We start from the raw sequence: 22,682 nt of genomic DNA on the forward strand, positions 1-22,682 counted from the left end.
AACAATGTGCTTTCTTGTCAACTAAAGTTCCTACCAAATCAATGCAAGGTATCGACACCCAAGCAGAAGGAGAAACAATGGGTTCCAAAGGGGTGCTTACCGTTTCCTTCACTGGAGAAGCAATTTTAGGGTTTGAGATTACCGTGTTCTTCAAATTCACAGAATGTAAAGCATCTGATAGAGAAACCCTAGTTCCCAAATTCACAACCTAGGCAAAAGAATGATTATCACCATGGAGACGACCTCATTTTGTCTTCGAAATGAACTATTGGCAAGACCGCATACCCTGAGAGTTCAGACGACGGGATGACGATGTAGGAAACTGACGTCGAGAGGAGATGCCCTGACTACGAGAGAAACCCTCAAAATATTGTGAAACCGGTTGATACAAACCCTTCTGCCTAGCTTTGGTAATATGCCAAGCTTTGTCTTCCCAACGACCCCCGGTGAAAACCCACTGTGGGGTATGCGATAGATCTTCCCAAGCGACATCTGCCCACGAACCCAACCGACGACTGTCCTCCATACCCGCAAAAAAATTTATCCATTAGATTTTCTATTATTATTATTATTATTATTATTATTATTATTATTATTATTATTATTATTATTATTTTATTTTATTTTTATTATTATTATTATTATTATTATTATTATTATTATTATTATTATTATTATTATTATTATTATTATTATTATTATTATTATTATGAGAAATGTTAGTTGGAGATGAAAATTGAATAAGGATGTAATTAGTTTAAAAAGAAGAAGTAAATAGTGGTGACACACTCGTGAGGTCATAATTTATTTGAAAATTATTTATTTCCTCAATATTCTAATTGAGCACATGGTGTAGGAGAAATAAGAAGATTCTAGAAAAGACATTTTTAAATTCAAAATATTAAGGAATAAATATTATATTTAGAAAATACATGACATGGGAGTTACAAATTATTTTATGACAAGAATAATTCTATTCATGGTTTTTTATATGACAAAGGAGTTACAATTTTTTTTTTTTGATAAAATGGAGGAAAACTCAAATTCGAATTTTGAATGCATGGTCAAATGTAACCCCCACTATGAAAAAATCCATTTTTGCATGAAATTAATTTTAAAAATTACTTATTTTCTCAATATGTTATTTAGCACATGTTGTAGGAAGAAATGAGAAGGTTCTAGAAGAGAATCTCGGTTCAAATTTTTGCATGTAACCCCCACTATGACAACTAATCATTTTGCATGAAATTATTTTGGTAAGAGAATATGGAAATCAATTAATTCTTTTGGTAGCAGGAAATGGTTTTCTTTTTCTATATATTGAGTACTAGATTTTTGAAAAAGGGGAGTTCTTTTTTTTCTATGAGATGAAATAGGTCTTTGAATCGTTAAGAAATTAGTTTCAAATTTATGTTAGTTGTAGGAAGAATTTTGTAGGAATATTGAGGATTTTCTTTACTTCGAGGATTTGGAGAAGATCTTCACCAAGCTACAGAGAAAGATTGAAGAAGGATAGTGGCAAACAGAGGGTGAATCATCAACAAAGTCTTCATTCGACATGTAGAAATCAAGTTCCCCTCTTCCATATTCACTTGCATGTTTTTTTTTTTGAAAAAAAAGAGAAAAGAGGGGAGGGATTTTTATTTTGCATGCATGTTATAATTTCTTGGAGAATCTAGGGGATTAAAGTATTTTTTTTCTTGGTTTTTTTTTTTTTTCAAAAAGAAGATATAGATAGTTCATTTAATTCAGACAAAAGATGGGTTAAATAGAATATTAGATTTCATTTCTCATATTAAAAAAAAAGTATTTCCTCTTTGTTTTCAGATTTTTGATAGAAAAATATGTATATGCCTTGTTAATTAATTCAGACAAAAGATGGGTTAAATAGAATATTAGATTTCATTTCTCATATTAAAAAAAAAGTATTTCCTCTTTGTTTTCAGATTTTTGATAGAAAAATATGTATATGCCTTGTTAATTACATGCATATATCTTCTTTCTTTTAAATGAATAAATTAGGAGTTTCTTTCAAAGAAGGCCATATTCAAATGTACATATTACTTAAATCCATACCTAATTAACTAGTTATTTATTATTTTAAGGGTTTTAAATATATATATATATATATATATATATATATATATATATATATATATATATATATATATATATATATATATACTTCCATTGGTAAGAATTTTTTTATATTAAAGATAGAGAGAGCAGAAATACAAAGGCAGAGCCTCATCAACATAGAAGGAGCAGCAGGCACCACCATGGGCCTACCTCGAGTTTAGTAAAAAGCAAGACTAAACAGTAGCGGAAAGTACATCAAGAAGGAACCACAGAAGATAAGCAAAACAGAAGGCACTAGCTGAGAATGTTATCAAAATGATCCACCTAAGCGGTCCATCCCTGGGGTCCCTCCATCCAGACGATATTCTTACAGCTCTGGAACTGACTCAACATCTCCAAAAGCTCTGCGGATGGCTGCCTGTTGTCCTTGATTTCATTGTTCAGCCTTCTCAAGGCGTGTTCAAAAGAGAAAAGGTCATCAAGATTTCGCCTCCAGTCTAGTCTACCTTGAAGCTCATAGGCAAACATGGTAGCATGGCCATCCCGCAGGAATCTTCTGAGTTTGTTCCTTTCCACATTTAGCACGACCGAGACCTGCGTGGCAATATTATAAAATGTAAGTCTTCGAAAAGACTTAGTAAGAGCCCTGGACTAGCCACAGAATCTATCAGCATTTCTAATTTTCCAAATGAACCATAAGATGTAAGAAGATAAAATAAACCAAAAAATATTAGCATCTTTCTTCAGTCCCTGAACATAACCAGAAATAATTTCCATAATATTAACCAAGTGGGGAGAGGAAACACCAAACATTAGCCATACTTCCCTAGCAACAGAGCACTCAAAGAAGATATGCCTGGCAGTCTCAGGCATTTTACATATGGCATAGATATCATGCGAGTCATAGTTCCCCTTTAAAGGGAGCCTGTTAAGAGTGAGCAACCATTTAAAGCACTTGACTTTGGGATCAATAGCGTTCTTCCATAACCTGTTAAAGTTTTTCTTCCACTGCAAAACAGAGAAGTTAGAATACCAAATCTTATTCACATGAGAAATAATAGAAGTATCATAGGTCAGGAGAGAATAAATATTATGGGCTTTGGTTTTGGTTAGAAGAGTGCCATCCGCCCAGCCAAAGGCTAGGAACCTATGTGAGTCAATATCGCAGTCCTTTGGTAGGCCGAGCAATGTGCAGGCGTGCATGATAAGGTTATATGTTCTTTTCTGGGTGGGGAGGATATTGAATCTAGCACTGAGATCCTCCCATGAAATAAGGGAACCATGCTCAAGAATATCGGCCAGGCATTTTACCCCCTTGCTATCCCAAGATCTAGCCGAGCACCCCCTGATCAAAGCCAGGGGTTTACCATGATGGGTCAAGTTCCACCACAGGGATCTTTCACCCTGAATATGACCATCGTTGCTGACCCTGGTGTTGACCAGGAACCTTCTGATATATTCTCAAGCCTTCCAGATGGATCTGAACACACATGAACCCTGGATGGACACAGGGAAGCTTCCAGCCACCAGGTCGGTAAAAGGCAGACCTTTCCAAGACATAGCCCTTCGAGGGACAACCCTCTCGATGTTATTTCTGACAAGCACTTTCCAAGGCTCATGTCCGTCAAGGGCATGAAAAATCCATTTAGCCGCCAGGGCAATGCCCTGAGTTTTGAGATCTTTGAGGCCTAGTCCCCCAAGTTCCTTTTTAGCATGGCACCAATTCCATCTAACAGAATGGACCTTACTTTTTCCTTTGCCATCAGACCAGAGAAATTGCCTGATGCCCTTTTGGATTTCCAGGATCTGGTAGTTGCTAAACATCCAGGTGGAAGAGTAGTAGATACTATAGGTAGAGAGGATTTTTTGGCAGACTTGTATTCTACCAGCTAGTGAGAGGAACCTATTGTTCCACTTATTGATCTTATTGTCAATTTTCCCTTTAACCCAGAGCCACATATCTTTGAGCGACGGGGAGACAGAGAAGGGAACGCCAAGGTACCGAACAATTTTGTTGGGCCCTCCCCATTGGTAATTGGACCTGTCAAACCAGTCAAGAGGTTGGGTGCTCCAGCTAAGGAAGGTAGACTTGGTCTGGGAGATCTTGGCTCCAGAGATGGAGCTGAAGAACTGAGCCTTCAAGTTCAGATTGTCTAAGTTACGCTTGGAAAGGTTGAGGAAGAGGGCAGTGTCATCAGCGAACTGAATGTTTAGGAGCTCATTATTGTCAGGGAGTCTAATACCTTCCACCTTAGGGGAGATAGTATTGTCTCTGAGAAGGTAAAAGAGGGCATCGGAAGCAATCACGAACAGAGAGGGAGCAAGGGGACACCCTTGCCTAATGGATCGGGAGAGCACGATAGGGGGAGAAAGGGATCCATTAATATCGATTTGAGCAGAGGCATCATGCAAGAGAACTTTCACAATTTGACAAAACTCATCCGGGAAGCCGAAGGATTCAAGCATCATGATGATAAACTCCCACTCCACCCTGTCGTAGGCCTTCTCATAGTCTAGGAGGAACATGGCAGCATCCTGGTTAGATGTCCTAGCCCACTCCATGGCTTCCCAACTAGTGATGAGATTCTCAAGGATGTATCTTCCCTTGATAAACCCAGTTTGGGTAGGGCAGATAAACCTCGGAAGAAGTTTTTCCAGCCGAGTAGCAAGAATTTTAGCCAATATTTTATAGGAGACATTGAGGAGAGTAATAGGGTGCCAATTCTTAATGAGAGCCTTGTCCCCATCCTTGGGGATAAGCTTTATGATGCCCCTATTAATACAAGAGCCAAGGGAGCCCTTAGAGATAGCCTCTTTGTACAGGTCCAACAGATCACGGGAAACCCATTCACTATTAGCCTTGTAGAACTCGATGGGGAGCCCATCAGGCCCCGGGGCCTTGTCGGGGAGAAGGGAGTTGATAGCAGATTGAATATCCTCAAGGGTAAGAGGGCACTTAAGCCGAGTGGATTCTTCTTCAGAGATCATATTAGGGATGATAGCTCTACACTTAGACCTGTTCTCTCTAGCTAAAGCAGAGTCCTCAGAGGTGAAGAGGGCTTGGTAAAAGTGGGCAAAGGCCTCCATAATATCCCCAGGGTTCGTAACTTCACTCCCATTAATGATAAGTCTACCAATCCTTTCTCTCACATGTTTAATCTTTAGGAGATTAAAGAAGAATTTGGAGCCCTTGTCCCCCTGTTGTAGCCAATGGGCGCGGGCTCTGATCTTAGCACCTTTGATCTTGACATGTTGATGGGAGCGGAGAGCAGATCTGGCATTGGACACCAGGGTGGCTAGAGATGGGTAGGAGGGATTAGATTGGAGGTCATTTTCCAGCCGGGTCAGCTCAGAGATGAGAGATTTTTCTTCAAATCTATAATCCTTGGCTCTTTGTTGTCCAATAGTTTGAAGGAGCTTTTGCCAGGATCTAACATTAAGATTCCACTTGTCAATCTGGGAGGCCGAGTGATTATTGGTTTTATTAAAAAGGCTGATGAGTCTAATCACCATGAGGGTGTCGGGTCACACAACAAATTACAGTTAAGGATGAATTTCCTGTTCTTGGCAGTAGGAAGGGAGCCAGAAAGTCTAATATCAGCAGAGATGGGGTGGTGGTCAGAAAGGGTGAAGGGGTAGACAACCACAGGGTTGCAATGGTCAGAGGGGGTAAAGGAGAAAGTATCTATTTCAGCATAAAAGCGGTCAAGCCGGCAGTAAATCCTGTGCCCACCTTTTTGGTAGTTGCACCATGTGTTCCAAAGACCTTTGGATTCAGCCTTATTCCCAAGCAAAGGGTTAAGAAGGTTTTTAGAGGCTTTCATTCTATCCCAGGAAGACTTCTTCGGGCCTTTCCACTCGAAGGGGTTGCCCACCAATTTATCTTCACAATCCTCAACCATGTTAAAGTCCCCTCCTAGGATCCAAGGGATGTCCCGTAAGGAAGTGAGCCATCCCCATAAAGTAATTCTGCCTTTATAGTCATTCGGAGCATATATGGAACAAACACCAAAGAGGGTGTTGTCAATGCTAAGGGTGGCCTAGACAGCCCTGTTGCAAGGGGAACACCCTTTATCAATGACCTGATTGCCTAATCTAGAATTGATAAGCAGCCCAACACCGCCCCTGCCTTTGCAATGCTTTGAGCAAACCTTTATAGAGTATTTCCAAATGTAGTTTAGGTTTGCTTCAAGAGTGAAGTTAATAGATTTTATTTCTTGCAACATTAGAAGATCAATTTCCTTATGAGAGTCAAGGAAGCGTTTAACAACATATTTTCTGTCAGGGGCTTCCAGCCCTCTTACATTCCACGAGATGCACTTCATGGTTAACAATGGCGAGGAGTTACACATCCTTAGCAACATGAAGGTTACTGCTATTGGCAGGCGTCGCCTTGCCATCTTTCTTTTTATTCAGGGTGGATTTATTCTTGGAACCCACGGGTCGACCCCGCCTGTTAACCTTAGCACTATTATTATTTGGGGTATCAATATCATCCCCAGATTCAATCTCACCCTGCGTAGACATCCCAATGGGAGTGTCTTTGGGGGCAGCATTCATGTCAATCCAGGGCACATGTGTGGGAACAAAAGAAGAGTTTAAATCAACACTAGAGTCAGCAGCGATAGCACGAAACACATCATCATTGCCAAGCTCCCTGGGGATAATCGATGTCTTACCCTCACAATGTTCAGTAATGATGCTATGAGAGCCAGTGAGAGCTGAGGCTCCAAGGTCAACGTAGAGAGGGTTATCCCTCAGGGAGGGCACAGCTTCATCGACAATTGTAGTATCATTATTGATCATAGCAAGGGCATCAAAATTGTTTTTAAAGTCAGAAGGTCGATCCTTAGAGGTGGAGGCGAGAGCCGGAGTGGGATCCTGCCGATTAGAGTGACCATGATCAACTATAGGTCCATCTGAGACGGGACCATCTGAGACGGGTGATTTCACAAATCTTCTATGTTTTTTGATTCTGGAGGAGACCAAATAGAACCCGTCCTCAATATATTCTTCCAGGGTTGGGTTAGCAGAAGCAGTAGGAGGAACAGGGTGGGGGGGAGGGGCAGATAGGCATGTCTCTGGAATGGGTAATCCCTGTTCAGGAGCGGAGGAGGAGTTCACATTTGGGGGCTTGGGATTAGCTCCATTATCCTGGTTCTTCTTTGTGTTTGTAGATCTCTTAGATATAATGGGACAATTTTTCTGGATATGGCCATCCTTTTTGCATAAAAAGCATGCGTTAATGCCTCCTAGGAATTCCAGAGGGCACGGGAAGGATTCATCCTCAATATTGAGCCTAAGGATACTGGGCAGATCAATCCTAGGCTTAACAGATAGGAGAACCCTAGCATCAAGGTGCGGTACAAGCCGAGATGAGTCATCCATCCGGATGAATCTACCCAATGGTTCAACCATTTGCGGGATAAACTTCCATAAGAAGGGAGGGACGTTCTTCAGCACAAGCCACCTGGGGCAAGACAGAGCTAGTATTTCTTCAGCATTAGCTTCAGGGGACCAACCTAGGGCACGGAATGAGGATTTACCCACGTTCCAATAGACCTTTTTCAGAATTTCGACCTGGGTCTCATGTGATTTAAAAAATATAATGAACAAACCTTTCTGCAATTGTCTACAAAAGGAGATACGAAAACCTAGTTTAATATTCCAGAAATTATAAAACCAGTCATCCATAAATTTTCTTGGAGGGCATTTATCAATGTCAACGCAGGCAAAGAAAATTGCAGTATCTTTGAGTCTAGACTTCTCACTAGCAATAGCACTATCCATGGATTCGTTCGGAGAAATGGAGAAAGAAGTGGAGCCATCCCCAGGGTTCTTACCTTCTGGATTGGCTCCATCGCTCCCATCCATTGCCATGAACCTCGCATCTTGCACCACCGAACCAGCACTCCTACCAGCGACCTCGCAGAAGGATTGTTTGGACGGAGTGGAAGGCAGGGGACCAAGCGGCGGGGGCAAAATTTGGGGTGAGCCATCCGTCTCAACCTCCATAAAGGTCAAGCATGTTCGGCCAGGGGGAGAATTAAATGCACACAGAGAGCAAAAATAAATGCAGCAAGAAAAGAAAACTAAAGGAAGGACACTCAAACCCTGCAGAGGAGGGAGACCTCCTCAAACGACCGCCACCTCAGGGAGTATCAATCCACATCAGCCGAAAGTTTGCCCATCGAGCCTTCTACTCTCTAGAATGACCCATTACATTCTAGAATTTCTTCAAAAAATCCCATTGGTAAGAATTAAAAAATAAACAAATAAATAAATAAGAGTTAAAAATTTATTTTTATAAATCTATGTTCAAAATTTGTTTTTATTCATTATTAAATTTTAGTTTTCAAATTTAATTAAAAAAATAATAATGTTAATATTGAATAAATTAATTTGTTTAAACAGAAAATAAAATAAATATAAAATAAATAAAGTAGTTTGAATTTCAAAATGGATGGAAAAGGGGGGTGGTACCTCACAAGGTCGCATTAATTGCAAGGGTTGAACGGTGAGGAATATAGCTTTGTTACTCCTTAAATAGAAACTAACATGCATACCTTACACGGAGCTTGTCTCGCTTATTGGTAGAAAGGAAAACAAGGTGGTTGGTGGTTAGGGGTTCGAACCCTCTCCCAAACTTTTTAATACAGGTTGCGCGTTCCTTTTATTTAAATATAATTTACTTTAGGTTACTAAATTTTGATTAATTAAAATAAATAAAATTTATTTGACTAGTTACGCATAATATTATAGAAATATATTAGTTTTATTTTTGAGTTATTTATTAGAAATTGTTTTATTAAAATTAAATTATAGTTTATAAATAAAATTTATTTGTATTTTTTTTTTTGGTAAAAGGCATAGGGCTGAAATATATATTAGAAAAATAGACATGTACATAAGATTAGATACTAAGGAAAGATAACCATGAAAGAGGATAAAAGATCTTCACAAAAAGACCACACAAAAAACTACTCGAGACAACTCGAGAATTACTTCTGGAGTCATACTGGAATCAAACAACCAGTAATAGTAACCATAATTATAATATATATAATGAGGGTCCCATACATTAATGTTGAGAAAAAGAATAACTCAGAAGAGGAAAAAAGCTTAGCCCACCATGCAGATACAAAACCAATATAAAACTAAGGAAGCATATGCACCCATATGAGTGTGTGCAAAAAACCGCCATGAAGGAAGCACCAAAAAAATGTTTTAACTGCTAAGAAACACCAAAACATAGTACTTGGAGCCGAGAGTTTGAGAATGCTACCTTAAAGCACAAATAGGGGTGATGGCAGCTCAAGACCTCCAAAAAGTTGATGAGCCAAAACAACTTCTCACTACACACCGACAGAAGATTTCTCATACAAAGCAATCTGGCTAGGTTATGGGAAAGAATATGGATATCCATGTGGATCCACCTCAGTATGACAAACCAGATCCCACAGAGTATTGAATTTAAAAAGAGTGATAGAAAAGAATTAGCTTGCAAACCTTTCATTCATGAAATAGAGATGCAGAATTAGCTTGCAAACCTTTCATTATTGAAATGAGTATTTCTCTAGGAATGTAATCCACTACGGGCACTTACTATTGACTGAGAAAACCACCAATGAGAGGGGACCCATAAAAATTATTGTAGGAAGAAAAACCAGAAATTACATCTCTAAGCCAATTGATGCCAAGTTTTCTGAGTTGAGCCGATTCCACTCGAGGGCAAGGGATTGCGAAAGCCGATGCCAAGGAGAAAGGGTCCACATTTTCAATGATCGATGGACTGATGTATGCACCAGCAAGCTGCAACCTGAAAATCATGGAAGGAAGACTAGAAAAGAAAATACAAAAAGGGGTGAATAATTCTGACATTTTGAATGCCATTCACAGATCTCCAGTTGTGGATGCCCCACCACCACACATATGAACATAGAGTGAGAAATCTGCTCCAAATGGATCATAAGTAAAGGATAAAACTTATGAAATAAAGGCCCAAATTTTAGATATTCCTGCACATTAGACACAAAGTCATAATTAAGAGAAGTACAATATCTTGAATTAGGAATTGGATTTGTGCTTATCCAATAGAAGAAACTGAGAGATATTCTGAGGCTTTAGAGGAAAAATCCACCATACTTGAAAAGTCATTTTGATTCAAAAACTCTTAACCTTGAGAGAGGAGACAACCTTTATTAGCCAAGAGGTCAACTAAACCATTTGCTTCTCTGAAGCAATGAGTTAAGTTGTAGCTATCAAACCAACCTAATTGGTTTTTAATTTCATGAATGATGTAGTCAATTTTCCAAATTGAAGTCTGTCTCCTTGAGAGATGTAACTATATTCAAAGAATCACCTTAAAAAATAACATTCTTTACCTTACATTGTTTTGCCAATTTGACTCCAAATAGAAATGTCAATGCCTCTGCTACATTGTTGGTAGAATTCATAATTTTTGCCATCCAGCTATGAGCACCTTACCAACACTATCTCTTAGCACTGCACCAATGTCAGATGAACCTGGGTTGCCTTTGTAGGCCCCATCGAAATTGAGTTTGAAGACATTTTGATCAGGAGGCTTCCATTTGATCTCTTTCCTATTGATTTTTTGAGTTGTATTATTAAGAAGGCAACCTTTGAATGGCAAATGTAAATACTTCCACTCCTTTAGAATATCATTGTCCCATGATGAAAAAGGAGAGTCCAACCTCTTGTTTTTAGAGTTGTAGGCTTTTACTGATTCTGATATTGTGATCTCAATCTTGTTTATGACTATTTTTACATCTGAGAATTCTTTCCTTAAAAATTCTCTTATTTCTCTCCCACCAGATACTCCAAATGAGGATAGCGGGGGAAACTTCCCAAATGGAAGCAAAAAAAGAATCTCCAAATAATCTCGGCCAAACTTCAAAAACCTGAAGTAAATTTGAATGAAAGGCAGAAGACCAATGAAGTTTATTACTAAACCATTGCAAACATTTTTGGGCAAAAGAACAATTAAGGATCAGGTGATCTCTTATTTCCTCAACCTCATTACAAAAAACACAATTGAAAGGTTAGGCTAAGTGAAGGTGTGACAATCTAGCACTAGTTAAGATTCATCCTTTGAGCACAAGCCAAGCAAAAGAACCCACCTTCTAAAGACCCCCACTAGTCCAACAAAAACAAAAGCCTCTACTTTGAGAATTAACCTTGCTATTCGCTAGCAACCTGTTTCCTTTTTTCACGGAAAATGAGCCAGATGGTGAAGGGGACTAGATAAGATTGTCATAATCAACCTTGAAATAGATTGTTCTATTTTTTTAACTCTTGGAAAAGAATTTGTTGTTGGGAGGCTGGAGCTTGTACACTGAACACATCTTTCCATTGCACTTTTCCCATCTAAGAATTGGAAAGGATAAAATAATCTTTGACCTTTGTACCCCAAGTGAGAGAAATTGCTTCTCTAATGTCTTATAAACCATCAACTAAGCATAAAGGGGGGAAACCATTCCATGAGTCATACCAAAAATTTTCTTTCTGACCATTATTAATAATCCAAGTTAGATGTGGGAGGAGGATAGACTTGCATTTAACTAGAAAATTTCACATCTGAGAACCCTGGGGTGAATCAAAAATTGTGAATATTCTCTTAGGTTCCCCTGAATCCATATATTTTTCTCTAATAATTTCTGCCCATTTAGATTTGTGGTTAGAGAAGTATTTCCAAACTAATTTGGCTCCTAGAGAAATTTTTTGGAAGGAAAGATTATGAACTCAAGATAATCAACTCACACATTCATAATTAATACACATTGATCCTAAGATATGAACAACCTTAATGAAGTAGCAAACAAGACACTCCCACACAAAACCATTCTACAAAATGATTGCAGTGGTACAACTTGGAGAAGGAAAGAAATCATGCATTATGACAATCATTCACTTAATATAGCCAATATGAATTCTCATAAACCCAACCCAAATGAAGAAATTAAAATCAATATAGAGTAATCATGAAAGAATCAGGCCGAACAAAAGAAATTCCATAATAGGAAGACAATAGAAGGCACCACCCTCCAATGAAAAGACACTCGAATGTATGGCATCAACGAAAGTGGTACCACAAAATCAATATGTGGACAACACCACCCCTAATGCAACACATACAAGTATATCAACTTCAAAAAGGGTGCCAAGAAAATATTTAGAGATAAAGCAAGACATAAGTATTCATGCAAATATATTGAATTCTAACAATAGGCATTCAAGCCATAAACTATCATGATCACAGAGGATACAAAGGACCAAAGTATTAATGAGAACCAAAATACAACTGTCCTCAAAGGACTCTACCAATACATCATATGAAATCCCATCCCACAAACCAAAATAGTATGGAAATAAATAAACATTACTCCGTCAGCATAATCATGTATGAAAGGATCAAGCCATTATTACTTCCAATCATGAAGATATACCTTTCCCAAAGAAGAACACAAATCAGAAAAGATGAACATCAAACAATTATATAAATACCATACGACCTAATCCCAGAATGCCACAACCCCAGAATTACACACTCAGCAGACTAGCCTCAGAAGAAATGCTAACACATAGCCATGCCATGCCAAGTCATAAATGAAGAGCACCCCACTCACTACTAGCCATTAGAGCGGTTAACCTCTGAAAATGTTGGCAAAACTACACTAATATAAAATACTTATACAAGAGGAGGGAATATCCAAAGGGGCAACCTCCAAGTAATCCATATACTCAACTATTGCCTTATTAGCAAGAAAATCAGCAATGCAATTAATTTCCCTATAGTAATGAGAGATAGAAAAGGAACTAAAAAACTTTAATTGACCAAGGATTCGATCTAAAAGATATTGTAACTGCTAAGAGGCACATTTCTTATTGGAAACCACATGGAAAGCCACCATAGAATCACCTTCAATTACAATGTCCTTAATGTTCAGTGAAATATCTATATCCAAGCCAAACAATAAAGCATGGAACTCTGCAGAATTGTTAGTTCCAATACCAATATATTTACTTGAGCAGCCTTGACAATTTTCGAGATATAATAAAAAATGACAGCTCCAATTCCTGATTTTACAAGGTTGCCCTTAGCAGTCCCATCAAAGTTTAATTTAAAAGCGAATTGTAAAGGAGGGGACCATTTAGCATGCCTATGCTTGACAACAGAAGATAACCCTAAGGATACATACCCATGTGAGGGAATGACTCGAAGAGCCTTCCAATTCCACATCACCCAATTATCCTAATGCGAAAAGGAACACAAATGGTCCAAATTATTATAAATAAAGGAGATAACCAGTTTTGAAATGGAAGATTCAATCATGTCTACCACATCAACCAAGGAAACAAATTTCTGTTTGAAAATTCTATAATTCCTCTCAAGCCATATATTCCAAATAACAATAGAAGGGGCAACAATCCAAAGGTAGGAATAGAAAGAAGAAGAATACAACAAAGGCCAAGCCATGAATTGGGACAAGAGATTAGGGCAAATAGAAAATATCCATCCAATCTTGCCAAATAGCCAATACCAGTAATCTGAGGCAAATGGACAGTGCAAAAACACATTATCCAAAGATTCCATGAAGAAACCACAAAACACACAAGGAAACACGGCTATAATCCCAAGTCTATTTAATCTTGTCCTAGTGAGGACTTTATCTTGTATTGCTAACCAGGCAAAAGATCCAACTTTGGGAAGACAAGTCAAATGTCAAAAAAGTTGAAAAGGCCATGAGGAAAAACAAGAGGGATAAGACAAAGACATATAGCTATCCTTTACTGTATAAGAACCTGACACATTCTTAGTCTAGACCAAATCATCCTACATATCCTGAAATACAAGAATTCTCTTCTTAAGTTCCTCTACATAAGCATCCTTAAGTTCTTGATCTACCAACAAAGATTCTATGGATTTCAAATGAAACACGAGATAGGGTCTCGAAACATATATATAATAGTAATCAACAACAAACAAACCCCAATGACCTTTGAGAATATCTAATAATTGAGACCAATCCTGAATAATAGTCATAGCAGCATGCCCGTTCCAAACCTCATCCTAGAATCTAGCCTTTCTCCCATTATGGATTACCCAAGAAAGGTGAGGAAGAATAACCGATCTACAACTAGTAATAAAATTCCAAAAAACTGACCCTTTTGGAAGAGATGAAGCTATGAATAACTGCTCTCTAGGAGCCCCTCCAAAATATTTGGTAAACATGAGAGAGGCCCATTTACTTGAGGGATCCTTATAGAGCTTACAGACTAACTTTACACCGAGAGCTCTATTCTGATTTACTAAATCTCTTATACCTGATGCCCCTAAATACTTAGGAAGACAAACCTTATCCCAGGCCAAGAGAGGGATCTTCTCCTTACCTCCTATATTATCATTCCAAAGGAAAGATCTCAAATACAACTTAATCTCATGAACAACCTTCTGGGGTGTTTTCAAAACAAGCATCAAATAAATGGGGATATCATTAAGAATTGATTTGATCAGAAGAATCTTACCAGCTAAAGTAAACCATTTATGGTTCCATGAAGAAATTCTGGAAGACACCGCATTAACCACTTTGTCCCAAAACATTATCTGATCCGAACCAACAAAAAAAGGAATGCCTAGATACTTACAAGGAAAAGAACCGACCACAAATCCCCAAAATTGAGTCAACCTATTATGAACTAAAGGGGAAACATTCAAAAACAAAATTTTAGATTTCGAGCTATTAACTTTCTGACCAGAAATAGTAGAATAATCTACAATAATTTTCTTGATGACTTTAGCCTCTGCCAATGATGCAGAACCAAATAGGAGAGTGTCATTTGTAAATAGACAATAAGATTGGGATATTGAATAACCATCAATCTTAATTCCCTTCCAAATACCTACTGATCTAGTAGCATGAATAGCCTGACTAAAAGCTTCAGCTAAAAGAATAAATAGAAAAGGGGACAAGGGAACCCCTTGCCTAATACCTTAAGAAGAAGTAAAAAAACCAGGATGGGATCCATTTAGTAAAACTAAAAATTTGGTAGAAGAGATGTAGGAGAAAACCCACTTAATTCACCTATGTCCAAAATCAAATTGTCTCAGTACTGAGACTAAAGAATGCCAGTCCACCTGAGCATAAGCTTTGAGCATGTCAAGTTTAAGAATCATAGTCGGAGTCTTCCATAAAGAGATAGAGTGCAAGATTTCATGCGCCCCAATAGCACCCTCTAAAGTTTCTCTCCCAAGTACAAAACCACCCTGCTCAACAAAAATAATCTTAGGAATGAGTTTAGCCAGCCTGACTGAAATTGCCTTAGTGATGATCTTGTACAAGGTGTTGCATAGTGCAATTGGACGGAAATCAGAAAAAGATTTAGGATTATCCACCTTAGGGATAATTGCAATAAGAGTTGTATTAAGCTCTTTTAAAATGGTTCCATTACATCTATATTCCTCAAGAAATAGAAGGACATCATTCCCCACAAAATGCCAATATTTTTGGAAAAACAAAGCAGTAAACCCATCAGGCCCTAGAGCCTTCTTCGAGGACATGGAAAAGACCACCTCTCTTAACTCAAGACTAGTAAAAGGAGCCATAAGAATCTTATTATCTTCTTCCTTAATGAGAGGAGGAATAGAATCAACAAAATTACTATTCAAATCCACTATGTAAGCAGTAAGAAAAGACTTAAAAAATCTAATAGCCTCCGAGGCAATTTCACCCTCATCAATCAGGTAGTTCCCATTAGAATCATGAATGCAAGATACCCTATTACGTTGCCTCCTCAATTTTGTAGAGGAATGAAAAAACTTAATATTCCTATCTCCTTCTGCCAGCCACAAATCCCTAGACTTCTATCTCCAATAAGACTCCTTGTGGGCTAAAACCTCCTCAAGACGAGCTTTCAAATATTTAAGCCTATTAAAGGACAAAGAATCCATACCATAATTTAAGATAATCTCATTCACCTCTTCAATTTAACCATGTATCCTAGCCTTCTCTACAAAAATATACTTAAAATGAAGAGAATTCCATTCTCTAATCCTTCCTTTGAGATAACCAAGCTTTTTAACAATCTGATACATCCTAGACCCCTCGACATAAGGGGCAAACATCCACCAATCTTTTAATAGGGGCAAAAAAGATTGATCCCTGAACCACATCGGTTCAAACTTAAAAGGAAGCTTTCGTGGAGCCCTCTCTTCAAGAATAGCGAAGAGAATAGGAAAATGGTTTGAACCAATATAAGGGAGAATAGAAGAAAAGAATTCTCAATCGGTGCTAAACCAATTTTTAGATACCAAGAAGTGATCCAATCCCTCCACGATTTGAAAAAAATCCTTTCTCATGTTTGTCCAAGTAAAAGGGCCATTCTGAGTTTTACAATCAACCAAATTCATACCCTTAATGAAATGACAAAAATCAACAATAATGTGCTTATTTGGGATAATACCCCTCAATTTCTCTTCAAGACTTGAAATAGCATTGAAATCCCCCCCAAATATCAAAAAGGTACCCTTAAGAGGATATGAAATCACAACTAATCTCTCCCAGAGTTTCCTCTTCTCAACAATACTTATGGGTCCATAAACATTAAAAAGATAGAATTTAGCATTGGAAAACTTACTTTTAACCAAACCTAGCATCCAATTAGAAGAAGAAGTAACCAAAGAGAGGTCCACACTATAATCATTCCAAAGGAAAGAAAGCCCCCCTGAACCCTTGTCAGAAGGAGAGATACAAAATTTCCATAGCTTCCAAGAGGAGAACAAGGACTCGGCATAAGACAAGTTTAATTTAGTTTCTTGCGCCATCAAAATATCACAATTCATCAAGTCCAACTAGGACTTAATCAAGCATATTTTTTTAGGGGCATTTAAACCCCTAACATTCTAGGAAATGATCCTCATTGGCCTTGAGGGGAGACTGAGGCTCCCCTCTTCACACAATCACTACTCTGAGAGATCTTTCCCTCATTAAAGTCACTCTGAAGGCTCCTCTTAGAAGCCAAAGACCTTGTAACAAGTGGACTAAATGGCTTCTTTTTTCCTTCCTCTTAGAAGAATCCGATGGAGAAAGAAATGTTGCTTGGATTCCAACATCAATTTATTGTTGGGTCATGACATGCTTTTGTTTTCAACCCCTCTTCAAAGGGGTAGTGAATGGAGATACTGGAGAGAGAGGAGACGGAATCAAAGGCAACCTACCTCCACTACCCAAAGGAATTTTAGAGACACTAGGAAGATTATTCACCTTATCAACCTCCTTATCCGGATCAAGAACCTCAAAAGGGTTAGTTGTAGGAAATGCAGACAAATCCTTATTCATCTTAACCAAATCATTATCAATAGAAGTAATTACTCTATCTGTTGCATCAGAATCAAGAGTAATGTTATTCTTGTAAACAAGATTTTGAACCTGAGCAATCAGATGATCATCCAGAGCAATTGAAGGATTATCCAAAGAATTATTATAATTGCAATTAATAAGAGAACTAGATCTACCCTTCTCATAGTTAGGTTTACCCAAAACATTGGCTTGTGGGGGAGGAACTTTAACGTATTGAGCAGTTAAAGAAATTTTTGGATCAGAAGAGTTGATCCTATCTGGACCAATACCACCCCTAGATGGGGAATTCACACACAAAGGATGCAGTGGAGGAACAAAAGTGGGGATATTAGATCCCTTTAATATATTTTGCATGTTAGCCCATGAGAGAGATTTGAAGTTAGTGAAACCCTTCTCCGTGAAACTAGGAGAAGATTCCAAATCTTTAGAAATGGACTTGCCCGAAACCCTTTTCATATTAAAAAATAGTGCAAAATCCATAATAACAGAAGATCTACCAAACCAATCAGAATCCTTAACATTATTTTGATGTCAAATACCGGCAACAGATCTAATATTGCAAGTCTGAGGAAGAGTAGTGTTCGAATGAACCAAAACACAAATTTTAACAAGGAACATATCATCCTCAAACACTGAATGGGATAATAAAAATTTACCAAAAGAGTCCCCAATAATCTCTAAAATATCAGAATCAACAAATTCAAAAGGCAAATGAGGCAGAATCAATAAATAACAAAAAATAAATTCCTACTTAGCCAAAAGAATGGAACCTCCAAAGCCTTATTCCTATCTTCCTCTCAATCAAATACAACAATAAAATAACTAGCAGACAAGACTTGAAAGTATAAAGTGTCATACCAGTGCATATGACTCTTATATTACAATTTTGAAAGGGTAATGCCATCACCCCAAACCTGAATAATAAGCGCAAGAGATTGAAGATCACAAGCTTTCTTATCCAAAGGGTTAGCACAAACATCAAATAAGGAAGCCATACCTTATGCGACCTATCAACCCCCAAGATAGGGTTAGCAATCAAAGGGTTACATATGTCACCTGAAATATCCACAGATTTCTCCTGTGATGGTAGCCGTGAATGAGGGTTCACTAAGGGTTGCTTCCCAATAGATGCTTGCAGATTGGGGGAACCCTAAAACCATTCTAGTCGATCTGTAATTGGGGTCCCTCCTTCTATCCATATTTTAAATTAAGGGATGAAGCCGAGGGTGCCTTACCACTCACACTCATGACATCCTTCCAAGACCTATTTTAATCAATCCCAATCCCTTCATGTCGATGCAGTGCAGGAACCATCTTTCCAATCCTCTATCAATTGCCCGAAAGAAAATTTCCCTTGGGCTTAAAAAAACCCCAAAAGTATTTAGAAATAGGATATCAAAATTCATTCCCCTGAAAACCCCTCTCATTATTTTGGCCATTATGTTGAATCATTGCTATATCTACCCTTTTACCTCCATGAAATGCCCATTGTGGTATGTGATTTGCATGTTTTAAAAAGGGATCCACAAGTCGAGGAGGATCCTCAAATGCCTCATCCCCCCAATCGTACTTCTAAAAATTATTCCTCATAGCGAAAAATTGCAGAATAAGAATATTGTATTTATTTATTTATTTATTATTATTTTCGCATTATTATCTATACAAATATAAAATTCAAAATTAGTACCCCTGGGTAGAAGGCCACTGAAAGAATTGAAGCTTAAGTCCAAATATTCTATATGCTTCCATTGGAACAAAAGTGGAAGGAGTGTTTTGTAAATATGAGGATTGTCTAAATACCAATCACCCTTAGTGGAGAAGGTGAGTTTGATGATGTGGGAGGATTATTGGCTACATTGAACACCATACCACACACAACAATTGAACCAAAAGAACATGACAGTGATTCATATTGTAATTATGATACTCATTCTTGAAAGTCAGATGAACATCTCTGTCATTTGAAAAGTAGGTGTTAGTGAGAGGGCAGCATGCCATCACAATTAAAAAGCGGATCAAAGTAGATAATATCTCCATTTTGGCAACTAATTTATCTCACCGGCAACAATGTTTTATTGAAAAGAATCAGATACTAAGTAAGTAAACAAATAAATGAAGAATAGAGTAGAAAGAATAACCAAAACATAAGAGAAGAGAAGCGAAGAAATGACCAGAGTGCATGATAAGAAGAGGGGTATTATGAGAGTATTTAAAAAAAAAAATTATTTCAATCAATTATTTGTAAGTATTTATTTATCTTTTAAAGGAGTTTTGTTTAAGCTATTTATATGATCAGCAATCAAGCATGCAATGTTATGATAAATTTGAGCATACATATGGACCATCATTGGAAAAATCCACTTAATTGTGCAACTGAAGAGTGTAACATGGAGTTTATTATAAATTGAGACTGCAAATTTTGTGTCTCAATTCGATTCCATAATGTCTTAACTAAGTGTTTGCTTGCATTTTATGTTGTTTGATTTGTCAACCACCTAGGGTGAGGGAAAAAAAATATAAAAGAGGTTAAAGATGAACCATCCTTATCTTCTTTAGGGAACTATACATAGGCAATTTATTTATTGATAGGAACTCTAATTGAGCTGATTTTTAAGATTAAGGCATTGTATGAAGGTAATGAATATGTAGAAGCTATTGACACACCTCTATATTTGACTCAATATGGCTATTATTTAGATTCTCTTTTTATTTTATTTGTTTCATATATATGTTTACTAGAAGGCTTTCTATTCCTATCATGCTTTAGGTTACTAGACTTTAGTCTAATATGTTGATGCATTGGGCTCTTAAATGCTAGCCAAATGGTTTGACATGTATATCTGATTTTTGGCTAACAATTGTTGAGGGATATGTTGAGTTCAAATGTTGAGCTAGTAAAGTAGGTGGGATATATATAGGAGCAACTTAGAAGTTTGTGATATAGGCAGGGGTAGCTAGGTTCGGACAATCTTTTAGAGCTTTCCTTTCTCTTGAAAAAAAAATCAAGACAAGTTGTTAAACAATCTTAATTAAGGTTTCTAGTGATTTGACCAATTTAAAAATGTTACGTCCCAGAGACAAATGAGAGGGGGGGGGGGGAGTGAGTCAGTTGTCAATTAATTTCAAACCAAATATAGCTTAACCAAACTTAATGCTTAATACCGGTAAACCAAACTTTATGTTGGTAGACACTTTTAACAGTTAATTGTAGTACCGGTAAACTTTAATGCATGAAATAGAAAGACAGTAAAATCCACAACACATAACACAAATATTTGTAAATGGAAACCCTATAAGGTGAAAAACCATAGTGGGAAACCTTACCCACAATCAGATGATACTACTACAGATAGTATGTGTGTACAATATGGAGTCTGCACATGCAGAAAGGCCAACTGCCTAGAGCTCACTACTCAATCACAAAATGGGAGTCACACTGACTACAATTGGATGGTTAAATCCAATGATAATGTATTGTTCAAAGTAGCATCTTCATATGCTGGATTCAGTACCGATTAAGCTCTAATTTGTCTTCTTCAAACCTTCCTTCAATCTTGAATGATGTCTGCATTTATATCTCTAATTATATTCACATATACCTTATGCTCTACCACTTATTATATTCCCATACCATATTCTTCAATCTCATAAATGAGATCTTACATATATACCAAAACCTAAGACCAAATGTGTAGGTTGGCTCACTAAAGATATTACAATAAAATCAATTACAAATGAATCAATATGCAATGCATTAAGTCGGCTCAATGCATTTACATTAATATCAAATCATCTTCATAATGTGTTGTGCTGATTGCGATGGATAATGCTTGCTGATGCATAACCTAGACCTATTTGTCGGTAACAACAAATATGCAAACCTGATTAGATCAATGATCAAATCACCAAAACAAAGTGTCCAAACCATGTCTTCGAGATAACCAAGTAATCTCTAAGTCATTCCAAGTGTCGGTGAACAATATAACCTACCGGTGAACCAGATACCGGTGAGTGTGCATAAGTCACTGAACATGCCAAAGATCTCCAAGTGTTGATAAGTGTTGACAGGTTTTGACATCAATGACAAAACCATACCAAAATATCCAAAATACCAACAATCTCCCCCTTTGGCATTGATGGCAACACAAGATGGAAAAACGATCTAAGTGCCAAAGCAGAAATGCCAGAAACCAAAAACCAACAATCTCCAGAAGAGATCATTAACCAGAAATCAAAATACAGATACAAAGAGTAACAATCTCTCCTCAAATGAATAATGTCTCACAAAAGATAATGTGTTTTTCCATAGATATCTCTCCCCCTTTGACATCAAATGCCAAAGCAATACATAAATCAAATTCAAACTTATAATAAAACTTTTCACAAAATACCAACTTATCATTTTATCCAACTACTCCCCCTAAGAAGTAGCTCTCCTCATCAAAGCCAGAAAAAGAAAATTTCTCTATTAGTTTTGTCAGTTTGATGCCAAGCATCAACTGTCTAAGTCTCTATCGGTGGGGGTATAACCCCAAGTTGCTCTCTGAGATACTCAAAAGTTTCCTTAGGCAGAGGTTTAGTAAAAATATCTGCAATCTTCTCTTTAATATTCACATAAACCAATTTCACTTCTTTTGCTTCAACATTCTCTTTCAAAAAATTTAATTTAATAGAAACATGTTTAGTTTTTGAGTGAAGTACCAAATTCTTGGATATATCAATTGTTGCCATATTATCATAGTAAATTGTTATAGGTTCTTTGCATTTTACCTTTATATCCTTCGACATTTGCTTGATCCATAATACCTATGTACAATTAGTTGCTACTACAACATATTCTGATTCTGTTGTTGATAAAGATGTGCAACTCTATTTCTTGCTCAACCAAGAAATTAATCTGCTACCAAGAAAGAATGCTCCACTGATGGTTCTTTTTCTGTCATCTACATCTCCTGCCCAATTTGCATCTGTGTATGCACATAGATCAAAATTTTTATCTCTAGGATACCATAAATCAAGATTTGTAGTGCCTTGTAGATACCGGAAAATCCTTTTTACTGTTGATTCATGATTTTCTTTAGGATTACTCTAAAATCTTGAAACAATACATACTACATTCATAATATCAGGTCTTGTTTGTGTCAAAAATAGTAAACCTCCTATCATAGACTTGTATCTTGTCAGATTAACAGGTGATGATTCATCCTTCAATGATAGTTTATCAGT

Source organism: Cryptomeria japonica, chromosome 4, assembly GCF_030272615.1.
Source record: "Cryptomeria japonica chromosome 4, Sugi_1.0, whole genome shotgun sequence".
Classification (NCBI taxonomy): Eukaryota; Viridiplantae; Streptophyta; class Pinopsida; order Cupressales; family Cupressaceae; genus Cryptomeria; species Cryptomeria japonica.